General features: G+C 41.0%; 50 non-coding genes across 50 annotated transcripts; all 50 read left to right on the top strand.

Annotated features, from left to right (window-relative positions):
• Positions 1-623: 623 nt before the first annotated feature.
• LOC145773319 (5S ribosomal RNA) lies at positions 624-742 on the top strand. Its single transcript, XR_014289713.1, has one exon. It is a non-coding gene; the product is annotated as a 5S ribosomal RNA (ribosomal RNA).
• Positions 743-964: 222 nt separating this feature from the next.
• On the top strand, positions 965-1,083 carry LOC145773198 (5S ribosomal RNA). Its single transcript, XR_014289598.1, has one exon. It is a non-coding gene; the product is annotated as a 5S ribosomal RNA (ribosomal RNA).
• Positions 1,084-1,305: 222 nt separating this feature from the next.
• Positions 1,306-1,424, top strand: LOC145773197 (5S ribosomal RNA). Its single transcript, XR_014289597.1, has one exon. It is a non-coding gene; the product is annotated as a 5S ribosomal RNA (ribosomal RNA).
• A 222-nt stretch (positions 1,425-1,646) lies between these two features.
• LOC145773195 (5S ribosomal RNA) lies at positions 1,647-1,765 on the top strand. Its single transcript, XR_014289596.1, has one exon. It is a non-coding gene; the product is annotated as a 5S ribosomal RNA (ribosomal RNA).
• Positions 1,766-1,987: 222 nt separating this feature from the next.
• On the top strand, positions 1,988-2,106 carry LOC145773194 (5S ribosomal RNA). The gene has a single exon (XR_014289595.1). It is a non-coding gene; the product is annotated as a 5S ribosomal RNA (ribosomal RNA).
• A 220-nt stretch (positions 2,107-2,326) lies between these two features.
• LOC145773322 (5S ribosomal RNA) lies at positions 2,327-2,445 on the top strand. Its single transcript, XR_014289716.1, has one exon. It is a non-coding gene; the product is annotated as a 5S ribosomal RNA (ribosomal RNA).
• Positions 2,446-2,660: 215 nt separating this feature from the next.
• Positions 2,661-2,779, top strand: LOC145773192 (5S ribosomal RNA). Its single transcript, XR_014289593.1, has one exon. It is a non-coding gene; the product is annotated as a 5S ribosomal RNA (ribosomal RNA).
• A 227-nt stretch (positions 2,780-3,006) lies between these two features.
• Positions 3,007-3,125, top strand: LOC145773191 (5S ribosomal RNA). The gene has a single exon (XR_014289592.1). It is a non-coding gene; the product is annotated as a 5S ribosomal RNA (ribosomal RNA).
• Positions 3,126-3,345: 220 nt separating this feature from the next.
• LOC145773190 (5S ribosomal RNA) lies at positions 3,346-3,464 on the top strand. Its single transcript, XR_014289591.1, has one exon. It is a non-coding gene; the product is annotated as a 5S ribosomal RNA (ribosomal RNA).
• Positions 3,465-3,684: 220 nt separating this feature from the next.
• LOC145773189 (5S ribosomal RNA) lies at positions 3,685-3,803 on the top strand. Its single transcript, XR_014289590.1, has one exon. It is a non-coding gene; the product is annotated as a 5S ribosomal RNA (ribosomal RNA).
• Positions 3,804-4,036: 233 nt separating this feature from the next.
• On the top strand, positions 4,037-4,155 carry LOC145773188 (5S ribosomal RNA). The gene has a single exon (XR_014289589.1). It is a non-coding gene; the product is annotated as a 5S ribosomal RNA (ribosomal RNA).
• A 215-nt stretch (positions 4,156-4,370) lies between these two features.
• LOC145773186 (5S ribosomal RNA) lies at positions 4,371-4,489 on the top strand. Its single transcript, XR_014289587.1, has one exon. It is a non-coding gene; the product is annotated as a 5S ribosomal RNA (ribosomal RNA).
• A 220-nt stretch (positions 4,490-4,709) lies between these two features.
• LOC145773184 (5S ribosomal RNA) lies at positions 4,710-4,828 on the top strand. Its single transcript, XR_014289586.1, has one exon. It is a non-coding gene; the product is annotated as a 5S ribosomal RNA (ribosomal RNA).
• Positions 4,829-5,073: 245 nt separating this feature from the next.
• On the top strand, positions 5,074-5,192 carry LOC145773183 (5S ribosomal RNA). The gene has a single exon (XR_014289585.1). It is a non-coding gene; the product is annotated as a 5S ribosomal RNA (ribosomal RNA).
• Positions 5,193-5,412: 220 nt separating this feature from the next.
• Positions 5,413-5,531, top strand: LOC145773182 (5S ribosomal RNA). The gene has a single exon (XR_014289584.1). It is a non-coding gene; the product is annotated as a 5S ribosomal RNA (ribosomal RNA).
• Positions 5,532-5,751: 220 nt separating this feature from the next.
• Positions 5,752-5,870, top strand: LOC145773181 (5S ribosomal RNA). Its single transcript, XR_014289583.1, has one exon. It is a non-coding gene; the product is annotated as a 5S ribosomal RNA (ribosomal RNA).
• Positions 5,871-6,103: 233 nt separating this feature from the next.
• Positions 6,104-6,222, top strand: LOC145773180 (5S ribosomal RNA). The gene has a single exon (XR_014289582.1). It is a non-coding gene; the product is annotated as a 5S ribosomal RNA (ribosomal RNA).
• Positions 6,223-6,437: 215 nt separating this feature from the next.
• On the top strand, positions 6,438-6,556 carry LOC145773179 (5S ribosomal RNA). Its single transcript, XR_014289581.1, has one exon. It is a non-coding gene; the product is annotated as a 5S ribosomal RNA (ribosomal RNA).
• A 220-nt stretch (positions 6,557-6,776) lies between these two features.
• Positions 6,777-6,895, top strand: LOC145773178 (5S ribosomal RNA). Its single transcript, XR_014289580.1, has one exon. It is a non-coding gene; the product is annotated as a 5S ribosomal RNA (ribosomal RNA).
• A 245-nt stretch (positions 6,896-7,140) lies between these two features.
• LOC145773177 (5S ribosomal RNA) lies at positions 7,141-7,259 on the top strand. The gene has a single exon (XR_014289579.1). It is a non-coding gene; the product is annotated as a 5S ribosomal RNA (ribosomal RNA).
• A 222-nt stretch (positions 7,260-7,481) lies between these two features.
• Positions 7,482-7,600, top strand: LOC145773176 (5S ribosomal RNA). Its single transcript, XR_014289578.1, has one exon. It is a non-coding gene; the product is annotated as a 5S ribosomal RNA (ribosomal RNA).
• Positions 7,601-7,820: 220 nt separating this feature from the next.
• LOC145773174 (5S ribosomal RNA) lies at positions 7,821-7,939 on the top strand. Its single transcript, XR_014289576.1, has one exon. It is a non-coding gene; the product is annotated as a 5S ribosomal RNA (ribosomal RNA).
• A 233-nt stretch (positions 7,940-8,172) lies between these two features.
• Positions 8,173-8,291, top strand: LOC145773173 (5S ribosomal RNA). Its single transcript, XR_014289575.1, has one exon. It is a non-coding gene; the product is annotated as a 5S ribosomal RNA (ribosomal RNA).
• Positions 8,292-8,513: 222 nt separating this feature from the next.
• Positions 8,514-8,632, top strand: LOC145773172 (5S ribosomal RNA). Its single transcript, XR_014289574.1, has one exon. It is a non-coding gene; the product is annotated as a 5S ribosomal RNA (ribosomal RNA).
• A 220-nt stretch (positions 8,633-8,852) lies between these two features.
• On the top strand, positions 8,853-8,971 carry LOC145773321 (5S ribosomal RNA). The gene has a single exon (XR_014289715.1). It is a non-coding gene; the product is annotated as a 5S ribosomal RNA (ribosomal RNA).
• Positions 8,972-9,186: 215 nt separating this feature from the next.
• On the top strand, positions 9,187-9,305 carry LOC145773171 (5S ribosomal RNA). The gene has a single exon (XR_014289573.1). It is a non-coding gene; the product is annotated as a 5S ribosomal RNA (ribosomal RNA).
• A 227-nt stretch (positions 9,306-9,532) lies between these two features.
• On the top strand, positions 9,533-9,651 carry LOC145773170 (5S ribosomal RNA). The gene has a single exon (XR_014289572.1). It is a non-coding gene; the product is annotated as a 5S ribosomal RNA (ribosomal RNA).
• Positions 9,652-9,871: 220 nt separating this feature from the next.
• On the top strand, positions 9,872-9,990 carry LOC145773168 (5S ribosomal RNA). The gene has a single exon (XR_014289571.1). It is a non-coding gene; the product is annotated as a 5S ribosomal RNA (ribosomal RNA).
• Positions 9,991-10,210: 220 nt separating this feature from the next.
• LOC145773167 (5S ribosomal RNA) lies at positions 10,211-10,329 on the top strand. Its single transcript, XR_014289570.1, has one exon. It is a non-coding gene; the product is annotated as a 5S ribosomal RNA (ribosomal RNA).
• Positions 10,330-10,562: 233 nt separating this feature from the next.
• Positions 10,563-10,681, top strand: LOC145773166 (5S ribosomal RNA). The gene has a single exon (XR_014289569.1). It is a non-coding gene; the product is annotated as a 5S ribosomal RNA (ribosomal RNA).
• A 215-nt stretch (positions 10,682-10,896) lies between these two features.
• Positions 10,897-11,015, top strand: LOC145773165 (5S ribosomal RNA). The gene has a single exon (XR_014289568.1). It is a non-coding gene; the product is annotated as a 5S ribosomal RNA (ribosomal RNA).
• A 220-nt stretch (positions 11,016-11,235) lies between these two features.
• On the top strand, positions 11,236-11,354 carry LOC145773164 (5S ribosomal RNA). The gene has a single exon (XR_014289567.1). It is a non-coding gene; the product is annotated as a 5S ribosomal RNA (ribosomal RNA).
• A 233-nt stretch (positions 11,355-11,587) lies between these two features.
• Positions 11,588-11,706, top strand: LOC145773162 (5S ribosomal RNA). Its single transcript, XR_014289565.1, has one exon. It is a non-coding gene; the product is annotated as a 5S ribosomal RNA (ribosomal RNA).
• Positions 11,707-11,928: 222 nt separating this feature from the next.
• Positions 11,929-12,047, top strand: LOC145773161 (5S ribosomal RNA). Its single transcript, XR_014289564.1, has one exon. It is a non-coding gene; the product is annotated as a 5S ribosomal RNA (ribosomal RNA).
• A 220-nt stretch (positions 12,048-12,267) lies between these two features.
• LOC145773345 (5S ribosomal RNA) lies at positions 12,268-12,386 on the top strand. The gene has a single exon (XR_014289737.1). It is a non-coding gene; the product is annotated as a 5S ribosomal RNA (ribosomal RNA).
• Positions 12,387-12,619: 233 nt separating this feature from the next.
• LOC145773160 (5S ribosomal RNA) lies at positions 12,620-12,738 on the top strand. The gene has a single exon (XR_014289563.1). It is a non-coding gene; the product is annotated as a 5S ribosomal RNA (ribosomal RNA).
• A 222-nt stretch (positions 12,739-12,960) lies between these two features.
• Positions 12,961-13,079, top strand: LOC145773159 (5S ribosomal RNA). Its single transcript, XR_014289562.1, has one exon. It is a non-coding gene; the product is annotated as a 5S ribosomal RNA (ribosomal RNA).
• A 217-nt stretch (positions 13,080-13,296) lies between these two features.
• On the top strand, positions 13,297-13,415 carry LOC145773353 (5S ribosomal RNA). The gene has a single exon (XR_014289745.1). It is a non-coding gene; the product is annotated as a 5S ribosomal RNA (ribosomal RNA).
• A 227-nt stretch (positions 13,416-13,642) lies between these two features.
• On the top strand, positions 13,643-13,761 carry LOC145773158 (5S ribosomal RNA). Its single transcript, XR_014289561.1, has one exon. It is a non-coding gene; the product is annotated as a 5S ribosomal RNA (ribosomal RNA).
• A 227-nt stretch (positions 13,762-13,988) lies between these two features.
• On the top strand, positions 13,989-14,107 carry LOC145773157 (5S ribosomal RNA). Its single transcript, XR_014289560.1, has one exon. It is a non-coding gene; the product is annotated as a 5S ribosomal RNA (ribosomal RNA).
• A 222-nt stretch (positions 14,108-14,329) lies between these two features.
• Positions 14,330-14,448, top strand: LOC145773156 (5S ribosomal RNA). Its single transcript, XR_014289559.1, has one exon. It is a non-coding gene; the product is annotated as a 5S ribosomal RNA (ribosomal RNA).
• A 217-nt stretch (positions 14,449-14,665) lies between these two features.
• On the top strand, positions 14,666-14,784 carry LOC145773155 (5S ribosomal RNA). Its single transcript, XR_014289558.1, has one exon. It is a non-coding gene; the product is annotated as a 5S ribosomal RNA (ribosomal RNA).
• A 227-nt stretch (positions 14,785-15,011) lies between these two features.
• Positions 15,012-15,130, top strand: LOC145773154 (5S ribosomal RNA). The gene has a single exon (XR_014289557.1). It is a non-coding gene; the product is annotated as a 5S ribosomal RNA (ribosomal RNA).
• Positions 15,131-15,352: 222 nt separating this feature from the next.
• On the top strand, positions 15,353-15,471 carry LOC145773152 (5S ribosomal RNA). Its single transcript, XR_014289556.1, has one exon. It is a non-coding gene; the product is annotated as a 5S ribosomal RNA (ribosomal RNA).
• A 222-nt stretch (positions 15,472-15,693) lies between these two features.
• On the top strand, positions 15,694-15,812 carry LOC145773150 (5S ribosomal RNA). Its single transcript, XR_014289554.1, has one exon. It is a non-coding gene; the product is annotated as a 5S ribosomal RNA (ribosomal RNA).
• Positions 15,813-16,034: 222 nt separating this feature from the next.
• LOC145773351 (5S ribosomal RNA) lies at positions 16,035-16,153 on the top strand. The gene has a single exon (XR_014289743.1). It is a non-coding gene; the product is annotated as a 5S ribosomal RNA (ribosomal RNA).
• A 227-nt stretch (positions 16,154-16,380) lies between these two features.
• Positions 16,381-16,499, top strand: LOC145773149 (5S ribosomal RNA). The gene has a single exon (XR_014289553.1). It is a non-coding gene; the product is annotated as a 5S ribosomal RNA (ribosomal RNA).
• Positions 16,500-16,726: 227 nt separating this feature from the next.
• Positions 16,727-16,845, top strand: LOC145773148 (5S ribosomal RNA). The gene has a single exon (XR_014289552.1). It is a non-coding gene; the product is annotated as a 5S ribosomal RNA (ribosomal RNA).
• Positions 16,846-17,067: 222 nt separating this feature from the next.
• LOC145773147 (5S ribosomal RNA) lies at positions 17,068-17,186 on the top strand. Its single transcript, XR_014289551.1, has one exon. It is a non-coding gene; the product is annotated as a 5S ribosomal RNA (ribosomal RNA).
• Positions 17,187-17,403: 217 nt separating this feature from the next.
• LOC145773401 (5S ribosomal RNA) lies at positions 17,404-17,517 on the top strand. Its single transcript, XR_014289791.1, has one exon. It is a non-coding gene; the product is annotated as a 5S ribosomal RNA (ribosomal RNA).
• The last annotated feature ends 165 nt before the right edge of the window (positions 17,518-17,682 follow it).

The following is a 17,682-nucleotide window of genomic DNA, read 5'->3' as shown; positions in this document are numbered from 1 at the left end:
TGCCAAAAGAGGGGTTGTAACCTCCAACCTCCCCCCCCTTGGCTACGCCACAGCACAAAATGCAAAATCAGATAAATAATGAAATAACACAAACTGAGAACACAATGACGTTAATCAAGATCTAGGACCTTTCTCCTGCCTTTACGAAATTATCCGTTCAACCAGTAGCTGACACTTTCCTTTTCGTAAGTCAATCCACAGTCTATAACGTGAAAAACTTCCTTCTCGCTTAAAATGCGTTCTTTCCCAATGTGTATGATAAGAAATTGCCAACAATGAGCAAATTGCTGACACAATATTATTGCATTATCCCTCCACCAATCACGTGACGTTCGGACCACAGCCTTTTTGTTACTTGTCGGGTGGTATTTTCTTGTTGTTGTTGTGCATTGTGCCGTATAGGCCAACATAGAATGCTCTAAGTCTAAGAGATAAGCACCACCTCCATCGTTAAAAAAATTCATCTCTATATACAGTATAGCTCTTTTTCCTCGGTGGATTCTCGCACCCCTAGAAACAGCTACTCGCACCCCCTGGGGGTGCGAGCACCCCCAATCGGGAAGCCCTGCTTTAGAGCTTCGTTCAAAAAGCAAGATAAAAGCGTTAGTTTAAATTGCACTGACGCCTACGACCATATCACGTTGAGAACACCCCATCTCGTCCGATCTGGGAAGTTAAGCAACGTCGAGCTAGGTTAGTACTTGGATGGGTGACCGCCTGGGAATACCAGGTGTTGTAGGCTTTTTTCTTTTCTTTTCTTTTAATCTTTAATGAAAGATATCTCGATACTATTACATTTAGGACAAAAATTTATTCATTTTACGTCATGAAAAGAGACCATTTCGCGAAAAACCTGGCATCGAATCCCAGCCTGGGCAGCTACGTTTCAAACGAGATTGCTTCAATTTGCTTTGGAGTTTCGTTCAAAAAGCAAGATAAAAGCGTTAGTTTAAATTGCACTGACGCCTACGACCATATCACGTTGAGAACACCCCATCTCGTCCGATCTGGGAAGTTAAGCAACGTCGAGCCTGGTTAGTACTTGGATGGGTGACCGCCTGGGAATACCAGGTGTTGTAGGCTTTTTTCTTTTCTTTTCTTTTAATCTTTAATGAAAGATATCTCGATACTATTACATTTAGGACAAAAATTTATTCATTTTACGTCATGAAAAGAGACCATTTCGCGAAAAACCTGGCATCGAATCCCAGCCTGGGCAGCTACGTTTCAAACGAGATTGCTTCAATTTGCTTTAGAGCTTCGTTCAAAAAGCAAGATAAAAGCGTTAGTTTAAATTGCACTGACGCCTACGACCATATCACGTTGAGAACACCCCATCTCGTCCGATCTGGGAAGTTAAGCAACGTCGAGCCTGGTTAGTACTTGGATGGGTGACCGCCTGGGAATACCAGGTGTTGTAGGCTTTTTTCTTTTCTTTTCTTTTGATCTTTAATGAAAGATATCTCGATACTATTACATTTAGGACAAAAATTTATTCATTTTACGTCATGAAAAGAGACCATTTCGCAAAAAACCTGGCATCGAATCCAAGCCTGGGCAGCTACGTTTCAAACGAGATTGCTTCAATTTGCTTTAGAGCTTCGTTCAAAAAGCAAGATAAAAGCGTTAGTTTAAATTGCACTAACGCCTACGACCATATCACGTTGAGAACACCCCATCTCGTCCGATCTGGGAAGTTAAGCAACGTCGAGCCTGGTTAGTACTTGGATGGGTGACCGCCTGGGAATACCAGGTGTTGTAGGCTTTTTTCTTTTCTTTTCTTTTAATCTTTAATGAAAGATATCTCGATACTATTACATTTAGGACAAAAATTTATTCATTTTACGTCATGAAAAGAGACCATTTCGCGAAAAACCTGGCATCGAATCCCAGCCTGGGCAGCTACGTTTCAAACGAGATTGCTTCAATTTGCTTTAGAGCTTCGTTCAAAAAGCAAGATAAAAGCGTTAGTTTAAATTGCACTGACGCCTACGACCATATCACGTTGAGAACACCCCATCTCGTCCGATCTGGGAAGTTAAGCAACGTCGAGCCTGGTTAGTACTTGGATGGGTGACCGCCTGGGAATACCAGGTGTTGTAGGCTTTTTTCTTTTCTGTTTTTCATCTTTAATGAAAGATATCTCGATACTATTACATTTAGGACAAAAATTTATTCATTTTACGTCATGAAAAGAGACCATTTCGCAAAAAACCTGGCATCGAATCCAAGCCTGGGCAGCTACGTTTCAAACGAGATTGCTTCAAGTTGCTTTCGAGCTTCGTTCAAAAAGCAAGATAAAAGCGTTAGTTTAAATTGCACTGACGCCTACGACCATATCACGTTGAGAACACCCCATCTCGTCCGATCTGGGAAGTTAAGCAACGTCGAGCCTGGTTAGTACTTGGATGGGTGACCGCCTGGGAATACCAGGTGTTGTGGGCTTTTTTCTTTTCTTTTGATCTTTAATGAAAGATATCTCGATATTATTTCCCTTTGGACAAAAAGTTATGCACTTTACGTCATGAAAAGAGACCATTTTGCAAAAACCCTAATCGAATCCCACCCTGGACAACTACGTTTGAAAGGCGACTGCTTCAATTTGCTTTAAAGCTTTGTTCAAAAAGCAAGATAAAAGCGTTGTTTTAAACTGCACTAACGCCTACGACCATATCACGTTGAGAACACCCCATCTCGTCCGATCTGGGAAGTTAAGCAACGTCGAGCCTGGTTAGTACTTGGATGGGTGACCGCCTGGGAATACCAGGTGTTGTAGGCTTTTTTCTTTTTTCTTTTCTTTTTTTTGATCTTTAATGAAAGATATCTCGATATTATTTCCCTTTGGACAAAAAGTTATGCACTTTACGTCATGAAAAGAGACCACTTCGCGAAAAACCTGGCATCAAATCCCAGCCTGGACAACTACGTTTGAAAGGAGACTGCTTTAATTGCTGTAGAGCTTCGTTCAAAAAGCAAGATAAAAGCGTTGTTTTAAACTGCACTAACGCCTACGACCATATCACGTTGAGAACACCCCATCTCGTCCGATCTGGGAAGTTAAGCAACGTCGAGCCTGGTTAGTACTTGGATGGGTGACCGCCTGGGAATACCAGGTGTTGTAGGCTTTTTTCTTTTCTGTTTTTCATCTTTAATGAAAGATATCTCGATACTATTACATTTAGGACAAAAATTTATTCATTTTACGTCATGAAAAGAGACCATTTCGCAAAAAACCTGGCATCGAATCCAAGCCTGGGCAGCTACGTTTCAAACGAGATTGCTTCAATTTGCTTTAGAGCTTCGTTCAAAAAGCAAGATAAAAGCGTTAGTTTAAATTGCACTGACGCCTACGACCATATCACGTTGAGAACACCCCATCTCGTCCGATCTGGGAAGTTAAGCAACGTCGAGCCTGGTTAGTACTTGGATGGGTGACCGCCTGGGAATACCAGGTGTTGTAGGCTTTTTTCTTTTCTTTTCTTTTGATCTTTAATGAAAGATATCTCGATAATATTTCCCTTTGGACAAAAAGTTATGCACTTTACGTCATGAAAAGAGACCATTTTGCAAAAACCCTAATCGAATCCCAGCCTGGACAACTACGTTTGAAAGGCGACTGCTTCAATTTGCTTTAAAGCTTTGTTCAAAAAGCAAGATAAAAGCGTTGTTTTAAACTGCACTAACGCCTACGACCATATCACGTTGAGAACACCCCATCTCGTCCGATCTGGGAAGTTAAGCAACGTCGAGCCTGGTTAGTACTTGGATGGGTGACCGCCTGGGAATACCAGGTGTTGTAGGCTTTTTTCTTTTCTTTTTTCTTTTCTTTTTTTTGATCTTTAATGAAAGATATCTCGATATTATTTCCCTTTGGACAAAAAGTTATGCACTTTACGTCATGAAAAGAGACCACTTCGCGAAAAACCTGGCATCAAATCCCAGCCTGGACAACTACGTTTGAAAGGAGACTGCTTTAATTTGCTGTAGAGCTTCGTTCAAAAAGCAAGATAAAAGCGTTGTTTTAAACTGCACTAACGCCTACGACCATATCACGTTGAGAACACCCCATCTCGTCCGATCTGGGAAGTTAAGCAACGTCGAGCCTGGTTAGTACTTGGATGGGTGACCGCCTGGGAATACCAGGTGTTGTAGGCTTTTTTCTGTTTTTCATCTTTAATGAAAGATATCTCGATACTATTACATTTAGGACAAAAATTTATTCATTTTACGTCATGAAAAGAGACCATTTCGCAAAAAACCTGGCATCGAATCCAAGCCTGGGCAGCTACGTTTCAAACGAGATTGCTTCAATTTGCTTTAGAGCTTCGTTCAAAAAGCAAGATAAAAGCGTTAGTTTAAATTGCACTGACGCCTACGACCATATCACGTTGAGAACACCCCATCTCGTCCGATCTGGGAAGTTAAGCAACGTCGAGCCTGGTTAGTACTTGGATGGGTGACCGCCTGGGAATACCAGGTGTTGTAGGCTTTTTTCTTTTCTTTTCTTTTGATCTTTAATGAAAGATATCTCGATAATATTTCCCTTTGGACAAAAAGTTATGCACTTTACGTCATGAAAAGAGACCACTTTGCAAAAACCCTAATCGAATCCCAGCCTGGACAACTACGTTTGAAAGGCGACTGCTTCAATTTGCTTTAAAGCTTTGTTCAAAAAGCAAGATAAAAGCGTTGTTTTAAACTGCACTAACGCCTACGACCATATCACGTTGAGAACACCCCATCTCGTCCGATCTGGGAAGTTAAGCAACGTCGAGCCTGGTTAGTACTTGGATGGGTGACCGCCTGGGAATACCAGGTGTTGTAGGCTTTTTTCTTTTCTTTTTTCTTTTCTTTTTTCTTTTCTTTTTTTTGATCTTTAATGAAAGATATCTCGATATTATTTCCCTTTGGACAAAAAGTTATGCACTTTACGTCATGAAAAGAGACCACTTCGCGAAAAACCTGGCATCAAATCCCAGCCTGGACAACTACGTTTGAAAGGAGACTGCTTTAATTTGCTGTAGAGCTTCGTTCAAAAAGCAAGATAAAAGCGTTGTTTTAAACTGCACTAACGCCTACGACCATATCACGTTGAGAACACCCCATCTCGTCCGATCTGGGAAGTTAAGCAACGTCGAGCCTGGTTAGTACTTGGATGGGTGACCGCCTGGGAATACCAGGTGTTGTAGGCTTTTTTCTTTTCTGTTTTTCATCTTTAATGAAAGATATCTCGATACTATTACATTTAGGACAAAAATTTATTCATTTTACGTCATGAAAAGAGACCATTTCGCAAAAAACCTGGCATCGAATCCAAGCCTGGGCAGCTACGTTTCAAACGAGATTGCTTCAATTTGCTTTAGAGCTTCGTTCAAAAAGCAAGATAAAAGCGTTAGTTTAAATTGCACTGACGCCTACGACCATATCACGTTGAGAACACCCCATCTCGTCCGATCTGGGAAGTTAAGCAACGTCGAGCCTGGTTAGTACTTGGATGGGTGACCGCCTGGGAATACCAGGTGTTGTAGGCTTTTTTCTTTTCTTTTCTTTTGATCTTTAATGAAAGATATCTCGATAATATTTCCCTTTGGACAAAAAGTTATGCACTTTACGTCATGAAAAGAGACCATTTTGCAAAAACCCTAATCGAATCCCAGCCTGGACAACTACGTTTGAAAGGCGACTGCTTCAATTTGCTTTAAAGCTTTGTTCAAAAAGCAAGATAAAAGCGTTGTTTTAAACTGCACTAACGCCTACGACCATATCACGTTGAGAACACCCCATCTCGTCCGATCTGGGAAGTTAAGCAACGTCGAGCCTGGTTAGTACTTGGATGGGTGACCGCCTGGGAATACCAGGTGTTGTAGGCTTTTTTCTTTTCTTTTTTCTTTTCTTTTTTTTGATCTTTAATGAAAGATATCTCGATATTATTTCCCTTTGGACAAAAAGTTATGCACTTTACGTCATGAAAAGAGACCACTTCGCGAAAAACCTGGCATCAAATCCCAGCCTGGACAACTACGTTTGAAAGGAGACTGCTTTAATTTGCTGTAGAGCTTCGTTCAAAAAGCAAGATAAAAGCGTTGTTTTAAACTGCACTAACGCCTACGACCATATCACGTTGAGAACACCCCATCTCGTCCGATCTGGGAAGTTAAGCAACGTCGAGCCTGGTTAGTACTTGGATGGGTGACCGCCTGGGAATACCAGGTGTTGTAGGCTTTTTTCTGTTTTTCATCTTTAATGAAAGATATCTCGATACTATTACATTTAGGACAAAAATTTATTCATTTTACGTCATGAAAAGAGACCATTTCGCAAAAAACCTGGCATCGAATCCAAGCCTGGGCAGCTACGTTTCAAACGAGATTGCTTCAATTTGCTTTAGAGCTTCGTTCAAAAAGCAAGATAAAAGCGTTAGTTTAAATTGCACTGACGCCTACGACCATATCACGTTGAGAACACCCCATCTCGTCCGATCTGGGAAGTTAAGCAACGTCGAGCCTGGTTAGTACTTGGATGGGTGACCGCCTGGGAATACCAGGTGTTGTAGGCTTTTTTCTTTTCTTTTCTTTTGATCTTTAATGAAAGATATCTCGATAATATTTCCCTTTGGACAAAAAGTTATGCACTTTACGTCATGAAAAGAGACCACTTTGCAAAAACCCTAATCGAATCCCAGCCTGGACAACTACGTTTGAAAGGCGACTGCTTCAATTTGCTTTAAAGCTTTGTTCAAAAAGCAAGATAAAAGCGTTGTTTTAAACTGCACTAACGCCTACGACCATATCACGTTGAGAACACCCCATCTCGTCCGATCTGGGAAGTTAAGCAACGTCGAGCCTGGTTAGTACTTGGATGGGTGACCGCCTGGGAATACCAGGTGTTGTAGGCTTTTTTCTTTTCTTTTTTCTTTTCTTTTTTCTTTTCTTTTTTTTGATCTTTAATGAAAGATATCTCGATATTATTTCCCTTTGGACAAAAAGTTATGCACTTTACGTCATGAAAAGAGACCACTTCGCGAAAAACCTGGCATCAAATCCCAGCCTGGACAACTACGTTTGAAAGGAGACTGCTTTAATTTGCTGTAGAGCTTCGTTCAAAAAGCAAGATAAAAGCGTTGTTTTAAACTGCACTAACGCCTACGACCATATCACGTTGAGAACACCCCATCTCGTCCGATCTGGGAAGTTAAGCAACGTCGAGCCTGGTTAGTACTTGGATGGGTGACCGCCTGGGAATACCAGGTGTTGTAGGCTTTTTTCTTTTCTTTTCTTTTAATCTTTAATGAAAGATATCTCGATACTATTACATTTAGGACAAAAATTTATTCATTTTACGTCATGAAAAGAGACCATTTCGCGAAAAACCTGGCATCGAATCCCAGCCTGGGCAGCTACGTTTCAAACGAGATTGCTTCAATTTGCTTTAGAGCTTCGTTCAAAAAGCAAGATAAAAGCGTTAGTTTAAATTGCACTGACGCCTACGACCATATCACGTTGAGAACACCCCATCTCGTCCGATCTGGGAAGTTAAGCAACGTCGAGCCTGGTTAGTACTTGGATGGGTGACCGCCTGGGAATACCAGGTGTTGTAGGCTTTTTTCTTTTCTTTTCTTTTGATCTTCAATGAAAGATATCTCGATATTATTTCCCTTTGGACAAAAAGTTATGCACTATACGTCATGAAAAGAGACCATTTTGCAAAAACCCTAATCGAATCCCAGCCTGGACAGCTACGTTTGAAAGGCGACTGCTTCAATTTGCTTTAAAGCTTTGTTCAAAAAGCAAGATAAAAGCGTTGTTTTAAACTGCACTAACGCCTACGACCATATCACGTTGAGAACACCCCATCTCGTCCGATCTGGGAAGTTAAGCAACGTCGAGCCTGGTTAGTACTTGGATGGGTGACCGCCTGGGAATACCAGGTGTTGTAGGCTTTTTTCTTTTTTCTTTTCTTTTCTTTTTTTTGATCTTTAATGAAAGATATCTCGATATTATTTCCCTTTGGACAAAAAGTTATGCACTTTACGTCATGAAAAGAGACCATTTCGCGAAAAACCTGGCATCAAATCCCAGCCTGGGCAGCTACGTTTCAAACGAGATTGCTTCAATTTGCTTTGGAGCTTCGTTCAAAAAGCAAGATAAAAGCGTTAGTTTAAATTGCACTGACGCCTACGACCATATCACGTTGAGAACACCCCATCTCGTCCGATCTGGGAAGTTAAGCAACGTCGAGCCTGGTTAGTACTTGGATGGGTGACCGCCTGGGAATACCAGGTGTTGTAGGCTTTTTTCTTTTCTTTTCTTTTAATCTTTAATGAAAGATATCTCGATACTATTACATTTAGGACAAAAATTTATTCATTTTACGTCATGAAAAGAGACCATTTCGCGAAAAACCTGGCATCGAATCCCAGCCTGGGCAGCTACGTTTCAAACGAGATTGCTTCAATTTGCTTTAGAGCTTCGTTCAAAAAGCAAGATAAAAGCGTTAGTTTAAATTGCACTGACGCCTACGACCATATCACGTTGAGAACACCCCATCTCGTCCGATCTGGGAAGTTAAGCAACGTCGAGCCTGGTTAGTACTTGGATGGGTGACCGCCTGGGAATACCAGGTGTTGTAGGCTTTTTTCTTTTCTGTTTTTCATCTTTAATGAAAGATATCTCGATACTATTACATTTAGGACAAAAATTTATTCATTTTACGTCATGAAAAGAGACCATTTCGCAAAAAACCTGGCATCGAATCCAAGCCTGGGCAGCTACGTTTCAAACGAGATTGCTTCAAGTTGCTTTCGAGCTTCGTTCAAAAAGCAAGATAAAAGCGTTAGTTTAAATTGCACTGACGCCTACGACCATATCACGTTGAGAACACCCCATCTCGTCCGATCTGGGAAGTTAAGCAACGTCGAGCCTGGTTAGTACTTGGATGGGTGACCGCCTGGGAATACCAGGTGTTGTGGGCTTTTTTCTTTTCTTTTGATCTTTAATGAAAGATATCTCGATATTATTTCCCTTTGGACAAAAAGTTATGCACTTTACGTCATGAAAAGAGACCATTTTGCAAAAACCCTAATCGAATCCCAGCCTGGACAACTACGTTTGAAAGGCGACTGCTTCAATTTGCTTTAAAGCTTTGTTCAAAAAGCAAGATAAAAGCGTTGTTTTAAACTGCACTAACGCCTACGACCATATCACGTTGAGAACACCCCATCTCGTCCGATCTGGGAAGTTAAGCAACGTCGAGCCTGGTTAGTACTTGGATGGGTGACCGCCTGGGAATACCAGGTGTTGTAGGCTTTTTTCTTTTTTCTTTTCTTTTTTTTGATCTTTAATGAAAGATATCTCGATATTATTTCCCTTTGGACAAAAAGTTATGCACTTTACGTCATGAAAAGAGACCACTTCGCGAAAAACCTGGCATCAAATCCCAGCCTGGACAACTACGTTTGAAAGGAGACTGCTTTAATTGCTGTAGAGCTTCGTTCAAAAAGCAAGATAAAAGCGTTGTTTTAAACTGCACTAACGCCTACGACCATATCACGTTGAGAACACCCCATCTCGTCCGATCTGGGAAGTTAAGCAACGTCGAGCCTGGTTAGTACTTGGATGGGTGACCGCCTGGGAATACCAGGTGTTGTAGGCTTTTTTCTTTTCTGTTTTTCATCTTTAATGAAAGATATCTCGATACTATTACATTTAGGACAAAAATTTATTCATTTTACGTCATGAAAAGAGACCATTTCGCAAAAAACCTGGCATCGAATCCAAGCCTGGGCAGCTACGTTTCAAACGAGATTGCTTCAATTTGCTTTAGAGCTTCGTTCAAAAAGCAAGATAAAAGCGTTAGTTTAAATTGCACTGACGCCTACGACCATATCACGTTGAGAACACCCCATCTCGTCCGATCTGGGAAGTTAAGCAACGTCGAGCCTGGTTAGTACTTGGATGGGTGACCGCCTGGGAATACCAGGTGTTGTAGGCTTTTTTCTTTTCTTTTCTTTTGATCTTTAATGAAAGATATCTCGATAATATTTCCCTTTGGACAAAAAGTTATGCACTTTACGTCATGAAAAGAGACCATTTTGCAAAAACCCTAATCGAATCCCAGCCTGGACAACTACGTTTGAAAGGCGACTGCTTCAATTTGCTTTAAAGCTTTGTTCAAAAAGCATGATAAAAGCGTTGTTTTAAACTGCACTAACGCCTACGACCATATCACGTTGAGAACACCCCATCTCGTCCGATCTGGGAAGTTAAGCAACGTCGAGCCTGGTTAGTACTTGGATGGGTGACCGCCTGGGAATACCAGGTGTTGTAGGCTTTTTTCTTTTCTTTTTTCTTTTCTTTTTTTTGATCTTTAATGAAAGATATCTCGATATTATTTCCCTTTGGACAAAAAGTTATGCACTTTACGTCATGAAAAGAGACCACTTCGCGAAAAACCTGGCATCAAATCCCAGCCTGGACAACTACGTTTGAAAGGAGACTGCTTTAATTTGCTGTAGAGCTTCGTTCAAAAAGCAAGATAAAAGCGTTGTTTTAAACTGCACTAACGCCTACGACCATATCACGTTGAGAACACCCCATCTCGTCCGATCTGGGAAGTTAAGCAACGTCGAGCCTGGTTAGTACTTGGATGGGTGACCGCCTGGGAATACCAGGTGTTGTAGGCTTTTTTCTGTTTTTCATCTTTAATGAAAGATATCTCGATACTATTACATTTAGGACAAAAATTTATTCATTTTACGTCATGAAAAGAGACCATTTCGCAAAAAACCTGGCATCGAATCCAAGCCTGGGCAGCTACGTTTCAAACGAGATTGCTTCAATTTGCTTTAGAGCTTCGTTCAAAAAGCAAGATAAAAGCGTTAGTTTAAATTGCACTGACGCCTACGACCATATCACGTTGAGAACACCCCATCTCGTCCGATCTGGGAAGTTAAGCAACGTCGAGCCTGGTTAGTACTTGGATGGGTGACCGCCTGGGAATACCAGGTGTTGTAGGCTTTTTTCTTTTCTTTTCTTTTGATCTTTAATGAAAGATATCTCGATAATATTTCCCTTTGGACAAAAAGTTATGCACTTTACGTCATGAAAAGAGACCACTTTGCAAAAACCCTAATCGAATCCCAGCCTGGACAACTACGTTTGAAAGGCGACTGCTTCAATTTGCTTTAAAGCTTTGTTCAAAAAGCAAGATAAAAGCGTTGTTTTAAACTGCACTAACGCCTACGACCATATCACGTTGAGAACACCCCATCTCGTCCGATCTGGGAAGTTAAGCAACGTCGAGCCTGGTTAGTACTTGGATGGGTGACCGCCTGGGAATACCAGGTGTTGTAGGCTTTTTTCTTTTCTTTTTTCTTTTCTTTTTTTTGATCTTTAATGAAAGATATCTCGATATTATTTCCCTTTGGACAAAAAGTTATGCACTTTACGTCATGAAAAGAGACCACTTCGCGAAAAACCTGGCATCAAATCCCAGCCTGGACAACTACGTTTGAAAGGAGACTGCTTTAATTTGCTGTAGAGCTTCGTTCAAAAAGCAAGATAAAAGCGTTGTTTTAAACTGCACTAACGCCTACGACCATATCACGTTGAGAACACCCCATCTCGTCCGATCTGGGAAGTTAAGCAACGTCGAGCCTGGTTAGTACTTGGATGGGTGACCGCCTGGGAATACCAGGTGTTGTAGGCTTTTTTCTTTTCTTTTCTTTTAATCTTTAATGAAAGATATCTCGATACTATTACATTTAGGACAAAAATTTATTCATTTTACGTCATGAAAAGAGACCATTTCGCGAAAAACCTGGCATCGAATCCCAGCCTGGGCAGCTACGTTTCAAACGAGATTGCTTCAATTTGCTTTAGAGCTTCGTTCAAAAAGCAAGATAAAAGCGTTAGTTTAAATTGCACTGACGCCTACGACCATATCACGTTGAGAACACCCCATCTCGTCCGATCTGGGAAGTTAAGCAACGTCGAGCCTGGTTAGTACTTGGATGGGTGACCGCCTGGGAATACCAGGTGTTGTAGGCTTTTTTCTTTTCTTTTCTTTTGATCTTCAATGAAAGATATCTCGATATTATTTCCCTTTGGACAAAAAGTTATGCACTTTACGTCATGAAAAGAGACCATTTTGCAAAAACCCTAATCGAATCCCAGCCTGGACAGCTACGTTTGAAAGGCGACTGCTTCAATTTGCTTTAAAGCTTTGTTCAAAAAGCAAGATAAAAGCGTTGTTTTAAACTGCACTAACGCCTACGACCATATCACGTTGAGAACACCCCATCTCGTCCGATCTGGGAAGTTAAGCAACGTCGAGCCTGGTTAGTACTTGGATGGGTGACCGCCTGGGAATACCAGGTGTTGTTGGCTTTTTTCTTTTTTCTTTTCTTTTCTTTTTTTTGATCTTTAATGAAAGATATCTCGATATTATTTCCCTTTGGACAAAAAGTTATGCACTTTACGTCATGAAAAGAGACCATTTCGCGAAAAACCTGGCATCAAATCCCAGCCTGGACAACTACGTTTCAAACGAGATTGCTTCAATTTGCTTTGGAGCTTCGTTCAAAAAGCAAGATAAAAGCGTTAGTTTAAATTGCACTGACGCCTACGACCATATCACGTTGAGAACACCCCATCTCGTCCGATCTGGGAAGTTAAGCAACGTCGAGCCTGGTTAGTACTTGGATGGGTGACCGCCTGGGAATACCAGGTGTTGTAGGCTTTTTTCTTTTCTTTTCTTTTAATCTTTAATGAAAGATATCTCGATACTATTACATTTAGGACAAAAATTTATTCATTTTACGTCATGAAAAGAGACCATTTCGCGAAAAACCTGGCATCGAATCCCAGCCTGGGCAGCTACGTTTCAAACGAGATTGCTTCAATTTGCTTTGGAGCTTCGTTCAAAAAGCAAGATAAAAGCGTTAGTTTAAATTGCACTGACGCCTACGACCATATCACGTTGAGAACACCCCATCTCGTCCGATCTGGGAAGTTAAGCAACGTCGAGCCTGGTTAGTACTTGGATGGGTGACCGCCTGGGAATACCAGGTGTTGTAGGCTTTTTTCTTTTCTTTTAATCTTTAATGAAAGATATCTCGATACTATTACATTTAGGACAAAAATTTATTCATTTTACGTCATGAAAAGAGACCATTTCGCGAAAAACCTGGCATCGAATCCCAGCCTGGGCAGCTACGTTTCAAACGAGATTGCTTCAATTTGCTTTGGAGCTTCGTTCAAAAAGCAAGATAAAAGCGTTAGTTTAAATTGCACTGACGCCTACGACCATATCACGTTGAGAACACCCCATCTCGTCCGATCTGGGAAGTTAAGCAACGTCGATCCTGGTTAGTACTTGGATGGGTGACCGCCTGGGAATACCAGGTGTTGTAGGCTTTTTTCTTTTCTTTTCTTTTCTTTTAATCTTTAATGAAAGATATCTCGATACTATTACATTTAGGACAAAAATTTATTCATTTTACGTCATGAAAAGAGACCATTTCGCGAAAAACCTGGCATCGAATCCCAGCCTGGGCAGCTACGTTTCAAACGAGATTGCTTCAATTTGCTTTAGAGCTTCGTTCAAAAAGCAAGATAAAAGCGTTAGTTTAAATTGCACTGACGCCTACGACCATATCACGTTGAGAACACCCCATCTCGTCCGATCTGGGAAGTTAAGCAACGTCGAGCCTGGTTAGTACTTGGATGGGTGACCGCCTGGGAATACCAGGTGTTGTAGGCTTTTTTCTTTTCTTTTCTTTTCTTTTGATCTTTAATGAAAGATATCTCGATGCTATTACATTTAGGACAAAAATTTATTCATTTTACGTCATGAAAAGAGACCATTTCGCGAAAAACCTGGCATCGAATCCCAGCCTGGGCAGCTACGTTTCAAACGAGATTGCTTCAATTTGCTTTAGAGCTTCGTTCAAAAAGCAAGATAAAAGCGTTAGTTTAAATTGCACTGACGCCTACGACCATATCACGTTGAGAACACCCCATCTCGTCCGATCTGGGAAGTTAAGCAACGTCGAGCCTGGTTAGTACTTGGATGGGTGACCGCCTGGGAATACCAGGTGTTGTAGGCTTTTTTCTTTTCTTTTCTTTTAATCTTTAATGAAAGATATCTCGATACTATTACATTTAGGACACAAATTTATTCATTTTACGTCATGAAAAGAGACCATTTCGCGAAAAACCTGGCATCGAATCCCAGCCTGGGCAGCTACGTTTCAAACGAGATTGCTTCAATTTGCTTTAGAGCTTCGTTCAAAAAGCAAGATAAAAGCGTTAGTTTAAATTGCACTGACGCCTACGACCATATCACGTTGAGAACACCCCATCTCGTCCGATCTGGGAAGTTAAGCAACGTCGAGCCTGGTTAGTACTTGGATGGGTGACCGCCTGGGAATACCAGGTGTTGTAGGCTTTTTTCTTTTCTTTTAATCTTTAATGAAAGATATCTCGATACTATTACATTTAGGACAAAAATTTATTCATTTTACGTCATGAAAAGAGACCATTGCGCGAAAAACCTGGCATCGAATCCCAGCCTGGGCAGCTACGTTTCAAACGAGATTGCTTCAATTTGCTTTAGAGCTTCGTTCAAAAAGCAAGATAAAAGCGTTAGTTTAAATTGCACTGACGCCTACGACCATATCACGTTGAGAACACCCCATCTCGTCCGATCTGGGAAGTTAAGCAACGTCGAGCCTGGTTAGTACTTGGATGGGTGACCGCCTGGGAATACCAGGTGTTGTAGGCTTTTTTCTTTTCTTTTCTTTTCTTTTGATCTTTAATGAAAGATATCTCGATACTATTACATTTAGGACAAAAATTTATTCATTTTACGTCATGAAAAGAGACCATTTCGCGAAAAACCTGGCATCGAATCCCAGCCTGGGCAGCTACGTTTCAAACGAGATTGCTTCAATTTGCTTTAGAGCTTCGTTCAAAAAGCAAGATAAAAGCGTTAGTTTAAATTGCACTGACGCCTACGACCATATCACGTTGAGAACACCCCATCTCGTCCGATCTGGGAAGTTAAGCAACGTCGAGCCTGGTTAGTACTTGGATGGGTGACCGCCTGGGAATACCAGGTGTTGTAGGCTTTTTTCTTTTCTTTTCTTTTAATCTTTAATGAAAGATATCTCGATACTATTACATTTAGGACAAAAATTTATTCATTTTACGTCATGAAAAGAGACCATTGCGCGAAAAACCTGGCATCGAATCCCAGCCTGGGCAGCTACGTTTCAAACGAGATTGCTTCAATTTGCTTTAGAGCTTCGTTCAAAAAGCAAGATAAAAGCGTTAGTTTAAATTGCACTGACGCCTACGACCATATCACGTTGAGAACACCCCATCTCGTCCGATCTGGGAAGTTAAGCAACGTCGAGCCTGGTTAGTACTTGGATGGGTGACCGCCTGGGAATACCAGGTGTTGTAGGCTTTTTTCTTTTCTTTTCTTTTAATCTTTAATGAAAGATATCTCGATACTATTACATTTAGGACAAAAATTTATTCATTTTACGTCATGAAAAGAGACCATTTCGCGAAAAACCTGGCATCGAATCCCAGCCTGGGCAGCTACGTTTCAAACGAGATTGCTTCAATTTGCTTTGGAGCTTCGTTCAAAAAGCAAGATAAAAGCGTTAGTTTAAATTGCACTGACGCCTACGACCATATCACGTTGAGAACACCCCATCTCGTCCGATCTGGGAAGTTAAGCAACGTCGAGCCTGGTTAGTACTTGGATGGGTGACCGCCTGGGAATACCAGGTGTTGTAGGCTTTTTTCTTTTCTTTTCTTTTAATCTTTAATGAAAGATATCTCGATACTATTACATTTAGGACAAAAATTTATTCATTTTACGTCATGAAAAGAGACCATTTCGCGAAAAACCTGGCATCGAATCCCAGCCTGGGCAGCTACGTTTCAAACGAGATTGCTTCAATTTGCTTTGGAGCTTCGTTCAAAAAGCAAGATAAAAGCGTTAGTTTAAATTGCACTGACGCCTACGACCATATCACGTTGAGAACACCCCATCTCGTCCGATCTGGGAAGTTAAGCAACGTCGATCCTGGTTAGTACTTGGATGGGTGACCGCCTGGGAATACCAGGTGTTGTAGGCTTTTTTCTTTTCTTTTCTTTTCTTTTAATCTTTAATGAAAGATATCTCGATACTATTACATTTAGGACAAAAATTTATTCATTTTACGTCATGAAAAGAGACCATTTCGCGAAAAACCTGGCATCGAATCCCAGCCTGGGCAGCTACGTTTCAAACGAGATTGCTTCAATTTGCTTTAGAGCTTCGTTCAAAAAGCAAGATAAAAGCGTTAGTTTAAATTGCACTGACGCCTACGACCATATCACGTTGAGAACACCCCATCTCGTCCGATCTGGGAAGTTAAGCAACGTCGAGCCTGGTTAGTACTTGGATGGGTGACCGCCTGGGAATACCAGGTGTTGTAGGCTTTTTTCTTTTCTTTTCTTTTCTTTTGATCTTTAATGAAAGATATCTCGATGCTATTACATTTAGGACAAAAATTTATTCATTTTACGTCATGAAAAGAGACCATTTCGCGAAAAACCTGGCATCGAATCCCAGCCTGGGCAGCTACGTTTCAAACGAGATTGCTTCAATTTGCTTTAGAGCTTCGTTCAAAAAGCAAGATAAAAGCGTTAGTTTAAATTGCACTGACGCCTACGACCATATCACGTTGAGAACACCCCATCTCGTCCGATCTGGGAAGTTAAGCAACGTCGAGCCTGGTTAGTACTTGGATGGGTGACCGCCTGGGAATACCAGGTGTTGTAGGCTTTTTTCTTTTCTTTTCTTTTAATCTTTAATGAAAGATATCTCGATACTATTACATTTAGGACACAAATTTATTCATTTTACGTCATGAAAAGAGACCATTTCGCGAAAAACCTGGCATCGAATCCCAGCCTGGGCAGCTACGTTTCAAACGAGATTGCTTCAATTTGCTTTAGAGCTTCGTTCAAAAAGCAAGATAAAAGCGTTAGTTTAAATTGCACTGACGCCTACGACCATATCACGTTGAGAACACCCCATCTCGTCCGATCTGGGAAGTTAAGCAACGTCGAGCCTGGTTAGTACTTGGATGGGTGACCGCCTGGGAATACCAGGTGTTGTAGGCTTTTTTCTTTTCTTTTAATCTTTAATGAAAGATATCTCGATACTATTACATTTAGGACAAAAATTTATTCATTTTACGTCATGAAAAGAGACCATTGCGCGAAAAACCTGGCATCGAATCCCAGCCTGGGCAGCTACGTTTCAAACGAGATTGCTTCAATTTGCTTTAGAGCTTCGTTCAAAAAGCAAGATAAAAGCGTTAGTTTAAATTGCACTGACGCCTACGACCATATCACGAACACCCCATCTCGTCCGATCTGGGAAGTTAAGCAACGTCGAGCCTGGTTAGTACTTGGATGGGTGACCGCCTGGGAATACCAGGTGTTGTAGGCTTTTTTCTTTTCTTTTTTTTTCTTTTAATCTTTAATGAAAGATATCTCGATACTATTACATTTAGGACAAAAATTTATTCATTTTACGTCATGAAAAGAGACCATTTCGCGAAAAACCTGGCATCGAATCCCAGCCTGGGCAGCTACGTTTCAAACGAGATTGCTT

The sequence above is a fragment of the Aplidium turbinatum genome, chromosome 6 (genome assembly GCF_918807975.1).
Source record: "Aplidium turbinatum chromosome 6, kaAplTurb1.1, whole genome shotgun sequence".
In the NCBI taxonomy this organism is placed as follows: domain Eukaryota; kingdom Metazoa; phylum Chordata; class Ascidiacea; order Aplousobranchia; family Polyclinidae; genus Aplidium; species Aplidium turbinatum.
Note: the sequence above shows the minus strand (reverse complement) of the source record. Positions and strands in the feature narration are given on the sequence as shown.